General features: G+C 34.6%; 1 protein-coding gene across 3 annotated transcripts in view; it reads left to right on the top strand.

Moving 5' to 3' along the window:
• LOC106873486 (putative uncharacterized protein DDB_G0284695) overlaps positions 1-16,166 on the top strand; it is a 122,612-nt gene that overhangs the window by 38,628 nt on the left and 67,818 nt on the right. For 2 of the 3 annotated variants that reach the window (XM_052965620.1, XM_052965619.1), the window contains exon 2: positions 13,841-14,070. The exons of the other annotated variant lie outside the window; for it this stretch is intronic. The gene's annotated coding sequence lies outside the window, so the exon portion shown is untranslated. The remainder of the gene's footprint in view (positions 1-13,840; positions 14,071-16,166) is intronic. 3 annotated transcript variants of the gene reach the window in all.

Consider the following 16,166-nt stretch of genomic DNA (forward strand, 5'->3'; position numbering starts at 1 on the left):
TTCTTTCAGTTTCTCTGCCAAATCTACTCACAGTTTTTTTTTGTTTTTGTTTAGAATGTTTGAGAGATTACTTATTGATATATTAACGTGTGTCTGTGTGTGCAACATGTTTACAGAATAAGACAGGCCGTCATGAGAACAAAGTGTATGTATGTATAGGCATGGATGTATGTGTGTGTGTGTGTGTGTTAAGTACATGTAAGAATAGCAATGAAGGAGAAAGTGAGTCTATAATGAGAAGTTAGACAAATGTTCATAGACACATGAATGAGAAATATCAGTTCATAGCCACAGCTTCTTGATACAATCTTTCAATCACTGTGTACAATTGACTATGATGCAGAGCTGGTTGTGGTACATGTTGTATGAAGTTGTGGCTGTAATGCTGCTGCCTGGGTCACTTGTACAGGTGTTCTTGCAAGTTGCATATTCGCTGTTAACCATGGTGAAGTAATTCACAAACAGTGCTATGTTGGAGTCTGTGTAGTGTTGCTTGAGCTGTGTATGTAGAGCTGATGTTGACGATATTTAGAAGATGATGGTGGCAATGAAGATGGAGGTACACAATGCTGTTGGATGGGTTGTATGGCATTGCTGCTGGAACTGGCTGTGTCTTGGGTGGTCAGTGGCTAGACCTTAAAAGGTCTGGAACCAAAGACCCACTCACATGTCTTTGGCTGACCCAGAGCTATTGTAGAAAACACTTGGCCGAGATGCAGTGTATTGGGATTGAAGCTAGAATCATTTTGCTGGAAAGTGAACTTCAAAACTACACAGTTATGTCTGCCCCATTCCTAAATGAGAAAATATAATTTTGAAGCAGTTGCTCTGCAACAAATTGCTCATAATATTGTTCTGCAATCAATATGGATTTCAAAATCTTCTTTTTGGTGACATATTCTCATAGTTGTGGTCTATTAAATATTTTAACTGGATCTAGCATGCAATTATTTTGGATAAATATATTACATCATAGTCTATATATTTAGAAAATATTCTTAGTTTATAAATAACATAAAAAATATAAGTTAGACAGGAATTCTATAAAATGTGTCTAAATAAGCACCTCATATCTACACATCTTAAGGTAGCTTCATTACCGGTGTTTCATCATCAACATCTGCTTTCCATGCTGGCATGGGTTGGACAGTTTGACTGAGAATTGGCAAGCTGGGAGACTGCAACAGGCTCCAATCTGATCTGGCAATGTTTCTAGAGCTGGATGCCCTTCCTAATGCCAACCACTCCGAGAGTCTAGTGGGTGCTTTTTACATGCCACTGGCATAGGAGCCAGTCAGGAGGTACTGGCACTGGCCTCGCTCAAATGGTACTTTTTACATGCCACTGACATGGGAGCCAGTCAGGCGGCACTAGCATCAGCCATGCTCAAATGGTGCTTTTTACGTGCCACCAGCAAGGGTGCCATCAAGCAGCACTGGCATTGGCCATGCTTGAATCGTGCTTTTGCAATATGTAAGACAATCTTTTTAAACTTTTTGACATCAATCAGCCAGAGACTACTCCTGCTATGACACATGCTTCCTGTTTTAAAGAGATGTAAATTAAAACATTCCATCAAAACTTCATGTTATCTTCCAAATGCCTGCTTAATAATGAGTTATTTTACTGAATTGTTCATTAATTTCAAAATTAATTGAGATGAAGGTAGTTTATTTCAGCAGAAATAATAGTAAAAAAAGAGTTAAAACTTTCTTCTCACTTACATTAACTTGCATGTTCCTCAGGTTTCTGAAATTACTCTGATCATTTTCATTCATTCATTCTTAAAGCTTAACTCACTCCTACAGTAATAACACCATCTGCTACTTTTCTCTTCAGTTTTACTCAAAACACTAATTTACTTATTGTCATAGCATCACCAGGGTTGCCACACATGTTTTGCAGTAGAGTTGCAACAACATAATCAGTAGTATTTTGATTTTGGAGTTGCTAAATATAATTAGCTTGAAACAGAAATGCATTATTACTCTTCTATCTCTATGAATGTGTGTGTGTGTGTGTGTGTGTGTGTGTGCGCGTGTGCGTGTGTGTGTGTGTGTGTGTACATACATACATACATATATGTATATATATATATATACACACACACATACACACACACACAAACACATACATACAGGCACAGACATGGCTATGCAGTAAGAAGCTTGCTTCCCCACCACATGATTCTTGGTTCAATTCCACTGCATGGCACCTTGAGCAAGTGTCTTTTATGCCTCACACTAACCAAAGCCTTGTGAGTGGATTTGGTAGACAGAAACTGCGGCGAGCTGGCAGAAACGTTAACATGCCGGGCGAAATGCTTACCAGTATTTCATCTGTTGCTACATTCTGAGTTCAAATTCCGCTGAGATCAACTTTACCTTTACACGTACCACACACACATACACACATTCTCAAATTGTTTGTCTTCCATGTACTGAAAACTGCATCTTGAGCATTTCAAGACCCATTTAGCTTATTTTCAATTTTATCTCCAAGTAGTCACAACTAAGATGACATTTCACTATTCTATGTCAGGAATCTTGATCCTTACTTAGATTTGATAGATTCTGAGTTTCATATTGTGGCTTTGCCAATAGCATGAACCTAGATGAGTGGTCTTTTGCTCTCCATTAGAGTGCAGATATCTCTATAATATAACATCTAGTATGGCCTGTTATTCTACCCCCACATTGAACAACAACAGTAGAGGTGGGTGGATTGAATCTATAAATCTCCTCTTTGGTCTTATGCTCATTTGAGATGTTTTGACCCCTCATGAAAAGCCTTGTGAACTTACCAAGGTGATTTTGAAGCTCTTTCATAGTCCAGGTTCACAAATATAGCTTTATCTGAAATGGTATGTCTAGTCTGAGCTACAAATATCACACAGTTTGCAAGAAATAGCAGTCAAATTTCTCTTCCTATACTAGTCTTTGTAAAGACACTAGAGTATCCAAGTAGTCTTAGATATATTAGATAAATCAGAAAATAGATGGTCATGCTTGGATTGATTTTGATTATAAGTCTCTTTAGTCAAGGTTGACCTAGAGTTAAGCAACAGCCATATCTACATCCACCTTGTCATCGTCATTTCTGAACCATAGGTCTGTTCATAGCACTGGCACTTATTTGGTTTCTGTAATATCTAAAAATTAGACTAAGTTGCCCATCTGTTGCAAATTTGTTACTCAATCTCTGTTCTGCACCAACAGAATGTAAACTCAAAGCTGCAAGCCACCAAAAGCTGTTATTTTAAACATTTTTGAACATTCAGTCAGTTTGTCATACCATGTTCAAGCTACTTCTTATTTGGTGAAGAGACTGTGTATAGACTGGAACAGTGTGTGCTAAATGTAATAATCAAGTAAAACTAGACAATACTCTGATAAAGTAAATGCTCTATATTTAAATGACAGAATTATGTTTATAAATAGTACAATAGACAGATGCATGTATTATAAAATGTACTAACAGCTCATCTTGAATATAAATATCTGTTTTTATGATTGCTTCCTTACTGTTGCATAAGTAGATAGAAGCATCTCTATCACGACCCTAAAAAATCCTTTAACTTCAAAATCATTACATTAATTGTCTATAATTAATGAACATAAAGCAACTCTTTTTGATGTTACTTTTGCTTGAAATAATAATAATAATAATAATAATAATAATAATAATATCTTTGCACAGTTCTACTTGTTGGCTAACTGTCAGCTATGTTCATGCATTCTACTTTAACCAATTTAGTTTTACATGAGGTTAAATTACTGAAGAAATGGATCCTGTTAGTATTCATAAGATGAAATGGTATTTACATGAATATGGTATTTGTTAAAGTTAAAAAAAATTATGGCATTAATCTTAAACTAAGAATTGCAGTTAGTATTTTAGTTTTTCTCATCAAGGTGACGAATTGGCAGTCTTTGGAGCATTAGTTAGAATGCTTTATGGAATGTTTTGTGTTCAGTTCAAATCTTGCTGTGGTTAATTTTGCCTTTCATTCTTCCAGGGTTAGTAAAAAAGAAAAAGAAAAAAAAGGAACAATCTAAGGTGGCTTGCTGTATTTGTTCTGGCTTTTGATATTCTGAGTTCAAATCCTACCATGGCCTACTTGGATGGTAGATGTAATGTCACCTGATTTAAAACCAACACCCAACATTTTTGATTCTGTTTTTGTGGAATCTCCTTTGTTAGAAGTATTTAAGTCAGGCCTCCAGTTCAAGAATATCTTTCCCCTAAGCTTTAGAGAGCCTGTAATGAGACATGGGCACTGTCTCTTCCTCTGACTAAAATATAAAAAAAAGAATGGAGTGCTCCAGCAGAGCCGCAGTCAAATGCTGAAACAAGTAAAAGAATAATCTTTTCTACTCTAGGCTCAAAATTTTGGGGGAGGGGGCCAGTCGATTAGATCGACCCCAGTATGCAACTGGTACTTAATTTATCGACCCCAAAAGGATGAAAGGCAAAGTTGACCTTGGCGGAATTTGAACTCAGCGTATTTCGTCTGTCTTTATGTTCTAAGCGTTTTGCCTGGTGTGCTAACGTTTCTGCCAGCTCACCTCCTTAAAAGTAAAAGAATAATAGAGATATAAAGAAGGTAGTGGAAATATGGCTCTTTCAATCAGTACTGATCCTTCTATTCCTCTGGGGATTAGAGATAGCTGTGAAGATAAAGTATTGAAATGTTTAGTTTTGAATTGATTTCTGTTTCTGGTATTTTAATGTGTTTCTGGGAATGACATGCACAATTCTTCAGTTTTGGTTCAATCAGCTGTTTATGGATACCAGATGGTTATCTGAAATAGGGATATCTCTGATATCCATTTTGTCAACAAAAAGTGACATCAGTACCAGCCATAGACTGGTGTCCTATCCAAGATTGGAATTCAACTTTCTATGAACAAATATGACAATTTGCAGTTTATATTTGCAATATTCCAAAAATATTTACTGGTTAGGGTGAGGTAGATCTTTTGACAATAAATAAGTTAATTGATCAAACAAATCAAATTTTGGCTTCTTATAATTTATTTTGAAGAAATAATCATTGTGTTGTATATAACTCTACTTTTTGGTTCAATTTATTAAAAAAAAAAAAATCAGTTAATACAACTGGGTAAGAAATGTCTGCCAAAACATTAAATTTAACTTCTGTTTACTACTTAGCCTAAATAATTGCTTACTTGAAGGCAACTGGGAAACCAGACCAGTGTATCTTCTCGAATACAGAAACAAATATACAGATATATTATTTCAAGAAAACATCATCATTGCTGTTTTAACATCTACATTTCTATGCTTGCATAGATCTGACGGAATTCACCGAGGCAGGTTTTCTAAAGTTAGATACCTTCCATTGCCAACCCTTACTTGATTCCAAGTGAGGTAATATTTCCGCATGGCTAGACATGTTTCCATGAAAGACTCCATTTGACTAACTGATGCTCATTTATAACTATCCCATGTTGTCAAGGCACACACACACACACACACACACTTTTAATTTCTGTCCACCATATCCATTTACAAGGTTTTAGTCTGCCAAGGGCTGTAGTAGACACTTGATGAAGGTGTGATGCTGTGAGATTGTTTCCAAGCCATGTGGTCTTGGGTTCAAATTTTTTAACTACACAGTATTGCCTTGCATAAACCATTGCTTGCAACAATGTTTTTACAAAATATTTTTCTTTTTCTAATTATTACATTCTTTTCTGTAAGTTTATACATAACCTATAAGTTCTCTAAGTTTAAATATAGTCTATTATCATTCCAAGTCTTATCGTATCTAAGTTTGTCTGTGAAACCTGCAAAGTGCTGATCATTGGTGTTGTTATTTTAGAACAGAGAAAAGTAGTAAGTAGTATTTATTGTACATCATCATCCTCATTTAACATCCGTTTTCCATGCTGGCATGGGTTGGACATTTTGATAGGAGGCGGCAAGCCAGAGGGCTGCACCAGGTTCCAGTTGTCTGTTTTGACATGGTTTCTATGGCTGGATGCCCTTCCTAATGCTAACCACTTTATATTGTGTAGTGGGTGCTTTTTATGTGACGCCAGCACTGTAACACCCAGCAAAAATATTATTGTGTAGAAATTGAAGTCAAAACTCCCTCAAGTAACCCTTGTTTTAAAGGAAGGAAAGATGCATTGAGTAATACATCTTGGATGTATTTACTCAATAGATTGTTGTGACTAAAATTCCTTTGACTTTAGATCTGCTTGATCAGAATCGACTTGTGGATAAATGAAAACAGATGCAATTTTTAGTTATTCCACCTTGCTCTCCAAGTTGGGTTTGAATTTACCTTCATCACTCTTTGGTCCATAAAATATCTTTTTGTCATTTCTTTCAAATTTGTGTCCTTGTGAAAAATCATTGCAGACTTGTAGCCTTGGTCAGTTCTGCTCAGTAAATATAGCAAAAAGATTACTTACTGATCAAATGTGATTGTTAAATTCAATACCTTTTCTATACACAGAAATAAGACTTGCTTCATGTCAACTGGTTTTGACTCGGCTCACCAGGTTTTATATGAAGGTGCATGGCCTAGTGGTGAGGATGTTATACTCAAAATCATAAGATCATGGGTTCACTTTCTAGTCCAGGTGGTACATTGTGTTCTTGAGGAAAACACTTCATTTCATTCTTGCTCCAGTTCACTTACCTGCAAATGAGTTGCAGCAGTAACTGGGAAGTTAATTCTGTGAAGGACTGGTGTCACATTCAGATGTGTGTAGGGTGAATCTTGTAATCTCATTCACTTACATGACCTGGAAACCCAGTTAAGATTCAGTTTTAAGAGTTCTATGACTCATGATACACTTAAGCCTAAGTAAGTTTCCAAGTTTATATTGTGAGAAAATACTCGTCTTAAGATTTTGTCCTTAGATCCTGTGATCTTCAGTTTAAATTCACTTATAGTTTTAGTTACAATTTAATTACAAGGAGACAAAGAAAAAGAAAAGAAAGGAATAGGATTAAGCGACAGAAGATGGTGGCAAGGGAGCAAAAGGTGCACACTCCAGAATAAATGGCATGTTCAGTTGTACTCCATGGACGTGACTGCAATAGCGCTGTTAAGGAGAATGGTCAGTGACACTCAATGCAGCAGTCTCTGTACCTCACAGGGCTCATTTCTCATTTGTTTAGGGAAATTTGACTGCTGTATTCAGCAGATCAAGCTTCATTGTAGAAAACTTGATATTATAAGCCATTGTAAGTGCTCCAGTTTTCAGGGCAATGTTTGTGTGGACAGGAAAATGGAAACCCCAAACTTCTGATATTTATATATTTTTTCTGCCATAAAATTCACTGGCAGTAAACGTTTATATGTATACATGGCTAGACACCAAGAAATATCTTGAAATTATTTTTCCTGTCTTCTAAATTTTATTTTCCTTCTACGTTTTTGTCTGCAATATGAAATTTTTTTATTTTTATTTAAATGTTGTATCAGAAATTTATTTATATTTCATTATCTCAATTTACTCACAGTGTGCCAAGACACTTCAAATGATTCATCTTAATTAAATGACGGTACCTACATATGAGGTATCAAAAGTTGTACTATTTCTGAAGAAAATTAAGTAAATCTTTACTGAACATCAGTTACATCTTGTTTTAACATTTGTGTTTGAATTTTCTCAATTTTTTTTTTTATATTGTCATAATAAATTTTACACCTGTTTTATATGTTGGCATGAGTATTTGTAGAATTTGTTTTCTCTATAATGTATTTTGTTAATGTTTTGATAGCTTGATCTTCTAAACTGTCTAATTATCTTGAATAAATTATTTATACTATCCTGTAACCTGCTGTATTTATTTTTGGATGCTATCTTGAAGATTTTGTCTTCATGTAGAGATTCTAAGATGTAAAATGACTTAGTCAGGCCTATGGGAGGATTTTAGCTCAATATTACACGCCTAATGACTCAGTCATCAATTATACATGGCAGATTTCATCAGCTCATACTAGTGTATATGTTCCTGCATGCATGCACACAAATATGTACTCTCCATGTACATAAATCCAGGTATGCAAACATGCAACAAATTTATACATGTGTGTGTGTGTGTGTGTGTGTGTATATATATACATATAATGTACAAGTGTACATTATATATATATGCACATGAGCATACATTTATGTTATGTATGTACATATATGTATTCATGAACCCCTATGCACATGAATAATGTCTATACATATAGACACAAGCATGGCTGTGTGGTAGAAAGTTTACTTCCCAACCACATGGTTCTGAGTTTGATCCTACTGCATGGCATCTTAGTCAAGTGCCTTCCACTGTAGTCCTGAGCTAACCAAAGTCTGGTGAGTGGATTTGGTGGATGGAAATGGAAAGAAGTGTGTGTGTGTATGTGTGTATTTGTCCCTCAACACCATTTGACAACCAGTGTTTTTTATGTCCCTGTAACTTTGCAGTTCAGTGTAAGAGACTGATAGAATAATTACCAGGCTTAAGAATACTGAGTATTAGTGTTGATTCGTTTGATTAAACCCCTCGAAGGCAGTGCCATAGTATGGCTGCAGTTCAATGAGTGAAACAAATAAAAAGATTAGATACATGTCCATATGGCACATCATACATAAACATTTATGTTGCAAGTATGTACAAATATGTACCTTTGTTTATATGCATATATATATGCAGAAGCATAGATGTTCATGTGTATGAAAATGTGCATTGTCATATATATGTACAACTCATGTTCTCACATATGCTCATGAATGCACATTCACTAAGATGCATTTGTGTGCACTGCTTCATAAAAATAGCTCCACTATGCACATGTCTCTACTGCAATAATATTGTATCTAGAATTTCATTTGTGATTGCTATAAGGCTGTCACTAACCTACCTACATTATGTATAGAAATAATGCATTTATAAATCTCTCAGAAAGATTTATGCAGTAGAGATACGATGAAGTTAGTTGTATGCTGTCAACTTAATGTGACAGTCCCCTGAAGGGAATAATACTACTGTTGGTTAGACCTAGGAAGCTGCACTGCTTCCTGTCGGCCTTGACACATTTCTTGTGTCCTTATGTTTACAAGGGGGAGACAAGCACCTCCACCCAGCTAAGCCTGCATCCAGAGACATGTTTCAGAGATTCAGAAACATGTATGTTTATATATATTCAATCAACTTGCTAGAAACAAGAACCAAATCTCTTTCAAATTACACTCTGTTATTTTAAAGGATACACTAGATATTGTGGTTCCTGATATATGAAAAAACAAGATAGTCATGTTTGGATCATCTTTGAAGAGGAATTTACTTGATCAGAGTTGACTTAGGTTTGAATAATGCTGCCAAGTGGAATGTACTTTTGTTACATTTCTTAATGTTTATCTATGTCAAAATTAAGTTTTCTTTTACACCTGTAGAAAAGATTGCAGCCACTTAGTCCGGTTTTGTTTTTCTTTCCTTATTTTCTGTAATCAGTCCTAATCCATTCACCCCAGCTTAGTTAAATATAATGATGATGATTTGGCTAATAAGCCACAAAAGCTCCAAGACAGACAGACAGACAACATAAAAGGTCAAAATACAAACATAGTGGTGATGGTGGGGTTTGATGTGTAAAGAAAAAAAAAAAGGTAACAAAAGTAAGTAATAACAAATTTCCAACAAAAATATTGTCCAATAGGGGGTGGAGAAAGCTGCAAGACTAATTAACTCTATAAAAGCCCTCGATCACCCTGACCACCAAGGACAAGTACCCTCTCTCACCTGTAGGTGCCATTTTCTGGCACCTACAGGTGCCTACTCAGAGTAGATAATTTTCCAATTTTGGATAGTCTGTTAGATTTTCCTTGCATTTTACCAATGGTTCCTTTATTGATCCCTTGAAGATGAAAGGTAAAGTCCTCCCTAGTGGAGTAATTAATATTAAGGTATTTATAAAATAATTTCTTGCATTGAGAAACAAGATCATGAATTTAGAAGCATGTCATGTAATCATTTGATCAGTATATGACTGGTCCTTCTTTTTATCACATACCCTCCCTCCACTTGGTTTGATATGGCCTGAGAAAATAAAGAGATGTAATTAAATACCACAAGGTATTTAATACTTTTTGTTGCTGCTGCTCATACCACATCAACACCTTAGTATCAGGAATAGTAATAATCCTTTCTAATATAGGCACAAGGCCTGAAATTTTGTGGGGAAGGGGCTAGTTGATTGGATCCAGTACTCAACTGGTACTTAATAGGTTGACTCCAAAAGGATGAAAGGCAAAGTCAACTTTGGTGGAATTTGAACTCTGAACACAAAGACAGGTGAAAGCATTTTGTATGGCCTGCTAACAGTTCAGTGAGCTCACCACCTTAAATAATTCTTTCTACTATAGGCACAAAGCCTGAAAGTTTTGCAGGACGGGGCTTGTTGATTACATCAACCCCAATGCTTATCTGGTGCTCATCGATCACAGCAGCATTTGAACCCTGAACATAGCACAGTAATAATTCTGCCAGCTTGTCATTTTAATTATAATTATGGTTTCATATTTTGGCATCAAGGGCAGCAATGTTTGACAGTTGTATGCCTGTTACATGAACCTCTGTGTTCAATCAGTACCTATTTTATCAGCTTTGAAAGGATGAAAGACAAAGTTGATCTTGGCTGCATTTGAATTAAGAATGTAGAGTCAGAAGAAATACCACTAAGCATTTTGTCTGGCATGGAAGCAATTTTGTAAGCCTGGTTTATATACATCAGCACAAGCCCCCACTTCATGCACATACAGGAGGAGGAGCAAAGTTAGTTAATTTCCAGTATGTTACCAAGACTAATTCCTCCACTTCTGGAAGGATAAAGTCCTAAGTCATCCCAGACAAGATTTGAACACAAAAAGATATAGTCAAATATAGCAAAGCATTTTCTCTAACACTTGGCCAATACTGCTGCCTACTCTGCCTTAGGATTGTTTGTACGAGGATGATCATTATCATCAATAACAAAGTTTCTTTAAATTCTTACTTATCTCTTCTCTGTCAAATTTCTAGTACAAGGTAAGAAATTCTGTGAAGGAAAGAGAAGTTAATTTTTTGGACCCCACCTCCTGTCCAAGATTCTTTGAAAGTATGAAAGACAAAAGTTGACCTTGGAAGTATTTGAACTCACAACATAAAGAGCCAAAACAAAACACAAATCATTTTCTCTGATGTTTTAACAATTCTGCTATTGCTTTTAAAAGTCTTAATTATTATTTTAAGGTTATTTTAGAAGGAAATTGTTAGCTGAAGTAGATTTACTGTTATATATAGAACAGGAGCAAAAAGGAAATATTTACATGGTTGATTGACCTGCTTGACATAGTAGCCAAACTTCCTAAATCACACCCTAATGTGTTTCAAAAAGGAAAGGAGGCATTAGAAAATGTAACCCTAAATATATCTAAGACAGGATGGTCACAGCTGGAATCAGATTGTAGGCCTGCTTCATCAAGACAACTAGTACATATTTTATAGCCTATCAACTGATAGTAAATAAATGAAAGGTAGTTTATCTTTGGCAGGATTTGAACTTTGAATATAGCAAATTAGAACTGTACACCATTCTAAGACATTTAGATCAACACTATGATTTTACACTTAGTCACTTCCTTCTGAGATAATAATAGCAATAAAAATGATGGCGATGATAATTGTAATAGAAATAATGGGATTAATTGCTTACTCGTGATGTAATTGACCAGTTTTAATGCTCTCTTTATAGTTGCTAACTTGAGTCCTTATGGTAGTTTGACCTTGCTATATCAATCAAGCCTTTCTTCAATGTATAAAATTAGATGTGTATGTGTGTGTGTGTGTGTGTGTGTGTGTAGTCATTGTTTTAACATTTACTATTCTATGCTTTCATGGGTCAGACAGAATTTGTTGAGGTAGATGTGTAACCCTCACCTGTTTCCAAGCAATGTAAAAGTGTATAAACCTATCAAACAATAAATCAGCTTGGACTAGGTTTACAAACCCCTTGTTTACAAAAGTCATGCAACATGTTAGAAGGCCCATGCATGCTTTTGTGATTGATTGTAAGTATACAACACTGCCTGTGTTTGATAGAAAGGATGTGTGTGTGTGAAAGCGTATTGTTCTGCGGTTAGCATGTCAGGCTCACAATCAGGACATAGTGAGTTCTATTCCCAGACTAGGTTGTGTTGTATTCTTGAGCAAGACACTTTATTTCATGTTGCTTCAGTTCACCCAACTGTAGAAATGAGTTGTGACATCACTGCTGCCAAGTTGTATCAGCCTTTGCCTTTCCCTTGGATAACATCGGAGGCATGAAGATGGGTGGCTGGTATGCATAGGTGATTGCTGGTCTTCCATAAACAATTTTGTCTGGACTTGTGCTTCAGAGGATAATTTTCTAGGTGCAATCCCATGGTCATTCATGACCGAAGGGGTCTTTACCATATATATACATATATATATATATATATATATATATATATGTGTGTGTATATATATATATATATATATATATATATATATATATATATATATATATATATATATATATATATATATATATATATGAAATAAATGGATCTCTTGCAGTTTTGATGATGAAGATTGTTGCTTGCACATCTTTACCCGACCACACTTCCTCAATTATATTACCTGGGCTCAAGTACAGATCTTAGGTTATTGCTTCCTCTCTCTACTTATGGCATACAAGGCACTCACCCCTCTGCTATGATGAAAAACCTGCCCTTCACACTTAGTGATTTGTAGGTGAGTTGATGTCCCTTAGTCCTGTCTCACTGAGAACTTGACAACCTCTTTATGCTGGTGCCACAAAAATACACCAAGGCTAGAAATTTGGGAGGAGGGAAACAGGGGATTATATCACCTGCCCTCCGCTCAGCTAAAAGGAAAGATGAAAGGCAAAATTAACCTCAGTGGAATTTGAACTCAGAATGTAATAGTTCAAATTATGCTGTGCTCAACTTTGCCTTTCAACAATGATGTAAGTGATGGTTAAAATTAATTAAAACAAATGAGTAGAGAAAGCATAGGGCTGTCAGGTCCCATTAGCCCCGTCTTTCTGAGGACTTATAAAGCTCTCTAGTGCCGGTACTATGAGATAATATGCCATTCACACTTTGTAAAGTGATTAGTGAGAAGAATGGCATCCGGCCTTAGAAACAACACCAATATAATATAGACTAGCACCAGTGTATGTAACTGCTCCTAATTGAAAGTTGAAATAAATTGATGGTAATGATGATAATAATGAGGTATGTATAAAATTAGGATGTGTTTGTTTATTGAAACAATAGACCATAGGCTGGATAAAAGAATCATAAACTAGTTGATAGTAAATTTAAATTCATTAAAATCTTTGTTGACAAATGAATTGTTTTGTTATGTAGAAAACTTTGAAAAAACATTAGTTTGAATACTGAAATGTGTTTATTTACAGAAATTAAGAACTATAAAGATGAATAATAGGCAAAAAAGGACAAAAAAGATGAAGTGAAATCTAATATAAATGTATTTTAGAAGAAACAAAATAACGACAGATATATTTGAAAACTGAATATGAGAAATAACTCAAGTGTGTTACATCTGTTAGCAACCCAAATATTAACACATGCACATGTATACACATGCACACATACACACGCACACAATCTGACTTCATGATGTATCTAGGACTATATTATTTTTTGTGTGGCTTTGATTGGTACTAAATGACAAATGAAATATCTCATTTACAGCATAATTAGAATGTAATATTCATATATTAATTTATCTCACCTTAAATTTGTTTTTTCTATTATAGCTCATCGGAAAGTAATTTCATAATAGAATGGAAACTTACTATGCTACAATTCTTCACCAGTTAAGATGTGAACAAATACTTGAAGCAACAGGGAATTACACAGTTAGTTTGCAAGCACTTTGCCCACTTAATGGTGAAATTGTTCATATTTATTAACACTTGGAAATAATATATACGATTCCAACTTTCTCTTTCTTTTTGCGGATAAAAACAATTATTACTTTATTTTGGTAAGTAAGTTATACAATATTCTATTTGGCTCTAATTGAAATTGTTTTGAAGTTGTACTTCTTTTGATTTGTAATTTTGACTAGTGGAGTAGAATATCTGTCACTAGGCAGTCGCAGATCTACACAGGACAGACTTTGCTGATAATATGGAATAGTATATCATTTTGAACAGAACTTGAAGTAGGTAAAGCTATAAATAATAGCATGTAGAATATTGGGTTTTTAAAAATAAAAAAACACAAAAAAAAACCATGAGTTGTAAAAGGTCAGTTGCCTAGAGTTTTGTTAAAAATGACTCTTCAAATCTCTAAGTTTCTAAATTCTTATATTGTAAAAAAACATATTTCAGAGATATATTTGTCTAGCAAGTGATTTGATCTAAGATTATGTGTTGAAACTAAAGCAATTTCAGTGTGATAGACTCATCAACGATTCAAAAAGTGTTAACTGAACTTGAATATTATTTGGTGTTAAAATTTTCATTGCACCATCAGCAACCTGGTCACTGACTCAGTTACACTAAGTTGCAGTAGAATTGTATCACTGACCAGGTCACAGTTCATGCAATGAAAATTTTGGAACCAAATAGTGTTTATATAAAGTTGTCTTTATGTACTTTTGAATGGCCATCATGTGTCTTACATGTTGTAATGTATATCATAATATTGTGAAAGTATAACAAAAATTAGTATAATGATAAATGTGTGTTTTAAATAATTATTATGATTATCATGATGCAAGATGTTATTTTTAATGAAAGAATTCACACAAAACACTGATTCTTTAGAATCTCTTCCTTACTCATGTCTTCATTGTAGATGTTGACTTGCACTTACATACTGGTACTTTTATTGACTTCATGGGGGAAACAATTATTATAGCAGTGTATTTGCAAAATTATTAGAACATCATATAAAATGCTTGTTGCATTTAGTTGTAGACCTTTATGTACTGGGTTCAAACTTCACCCAAAGTCAATTTGGCCTTTTGTAAATACAGGGATCAATAAAATAAGATATGTTAAAATACTGGGGTGAAAATAGCCATTTGTTTATCATACTTAATGCTTATTGACTGGCATAACTGCAGCCTGTGTCAGAGATTAAATCTCTTGTGGACATTCTGTTTAAAAACACAATGTGTATCAAATGAAGATAAAATTGTCCTGGTGATGCTGAAGAACACCAAATGCAATTCAGCCTTTTTAGGTTTCATTAGTGATGATGTTTCTCATATCACTGTTTCACTGTTTCTGATATCAGAGGTAACAAATCTCATTTAGGCATGTGGCTCTGAGTACATATTACTGAGAAAGCCCCAAAAAGACTGAAATGCATCTGGCATTTTTACTAGCCACTGCTAGAATGTTTTTTTTTTTTTTTGTTTTTTGTCTCCCTCTGGATACATATTGTGTTTTTAAATGCAGTATGTCCACAAGAGATTTTATCTCAGACAAACACTTGCCTGTCAACTTGCCTGTCAACTGGGTAGATGCAATTAGAATTATAATATCGACTAAAACTAACTTTGGTGAGATTTGAAACCAGCAATGTACCTGGAATGATGATTTAAAAAGTATTTATTTTGGCACTTTACCATTTCTACCAACTCACCGATTTGAATAATTACCTCTTTAGCTCGCAGCACTGAATTCAAATCATCCAATAGACTTGAAGATAATAGGGAAACCATTCCAATGTTTTTTTTGTTTTTTTGTTTTTTAATTCTTCCTTTGAATCCTTACATGAAGGCTGGTTTCCATAGTGGTAGTGGTGCCCTAATGACCTAATATATTCCTAAACATCATTCTCTCTCATCTACTATCTGTCTTTTTCTATGTCTATTTATCTATTTATCTTTTTCTATGTCTATTTATCTATCTTTTTCTATGTCTTTCTATCTTTTTCTGTCTGTCTATCTTTTTCTATGTCTGTCTAGTTATCTATCTTTTTCTGTCTGTCTATCTATTTTTTTCTATATCTGTCTCTGTTTCTATGTCTATCTATCTATCTATCTATCTATCTATCTATCTATCTATCTATCTATCTATCTATCTATCTATCTATCTATCTATCTATCTATCTATCTATCTATCT

The sequence above is a fragment of the Octopus bimaculoides genome, chromosome 2, assembly GCF_001194135.2.
Source record: "Octopus bimaculoides isolate UCB-OBI-ISO-001 chromosome 2, ASM119413v2, whole genome shotgun sequence".
NCBI classification, from domain to species: Eukaryota; Metazoa; Mollusca; class Cephalopoda; order Octopoda; family Octopodidae; genus Octopus; species Octopus bimaculoides.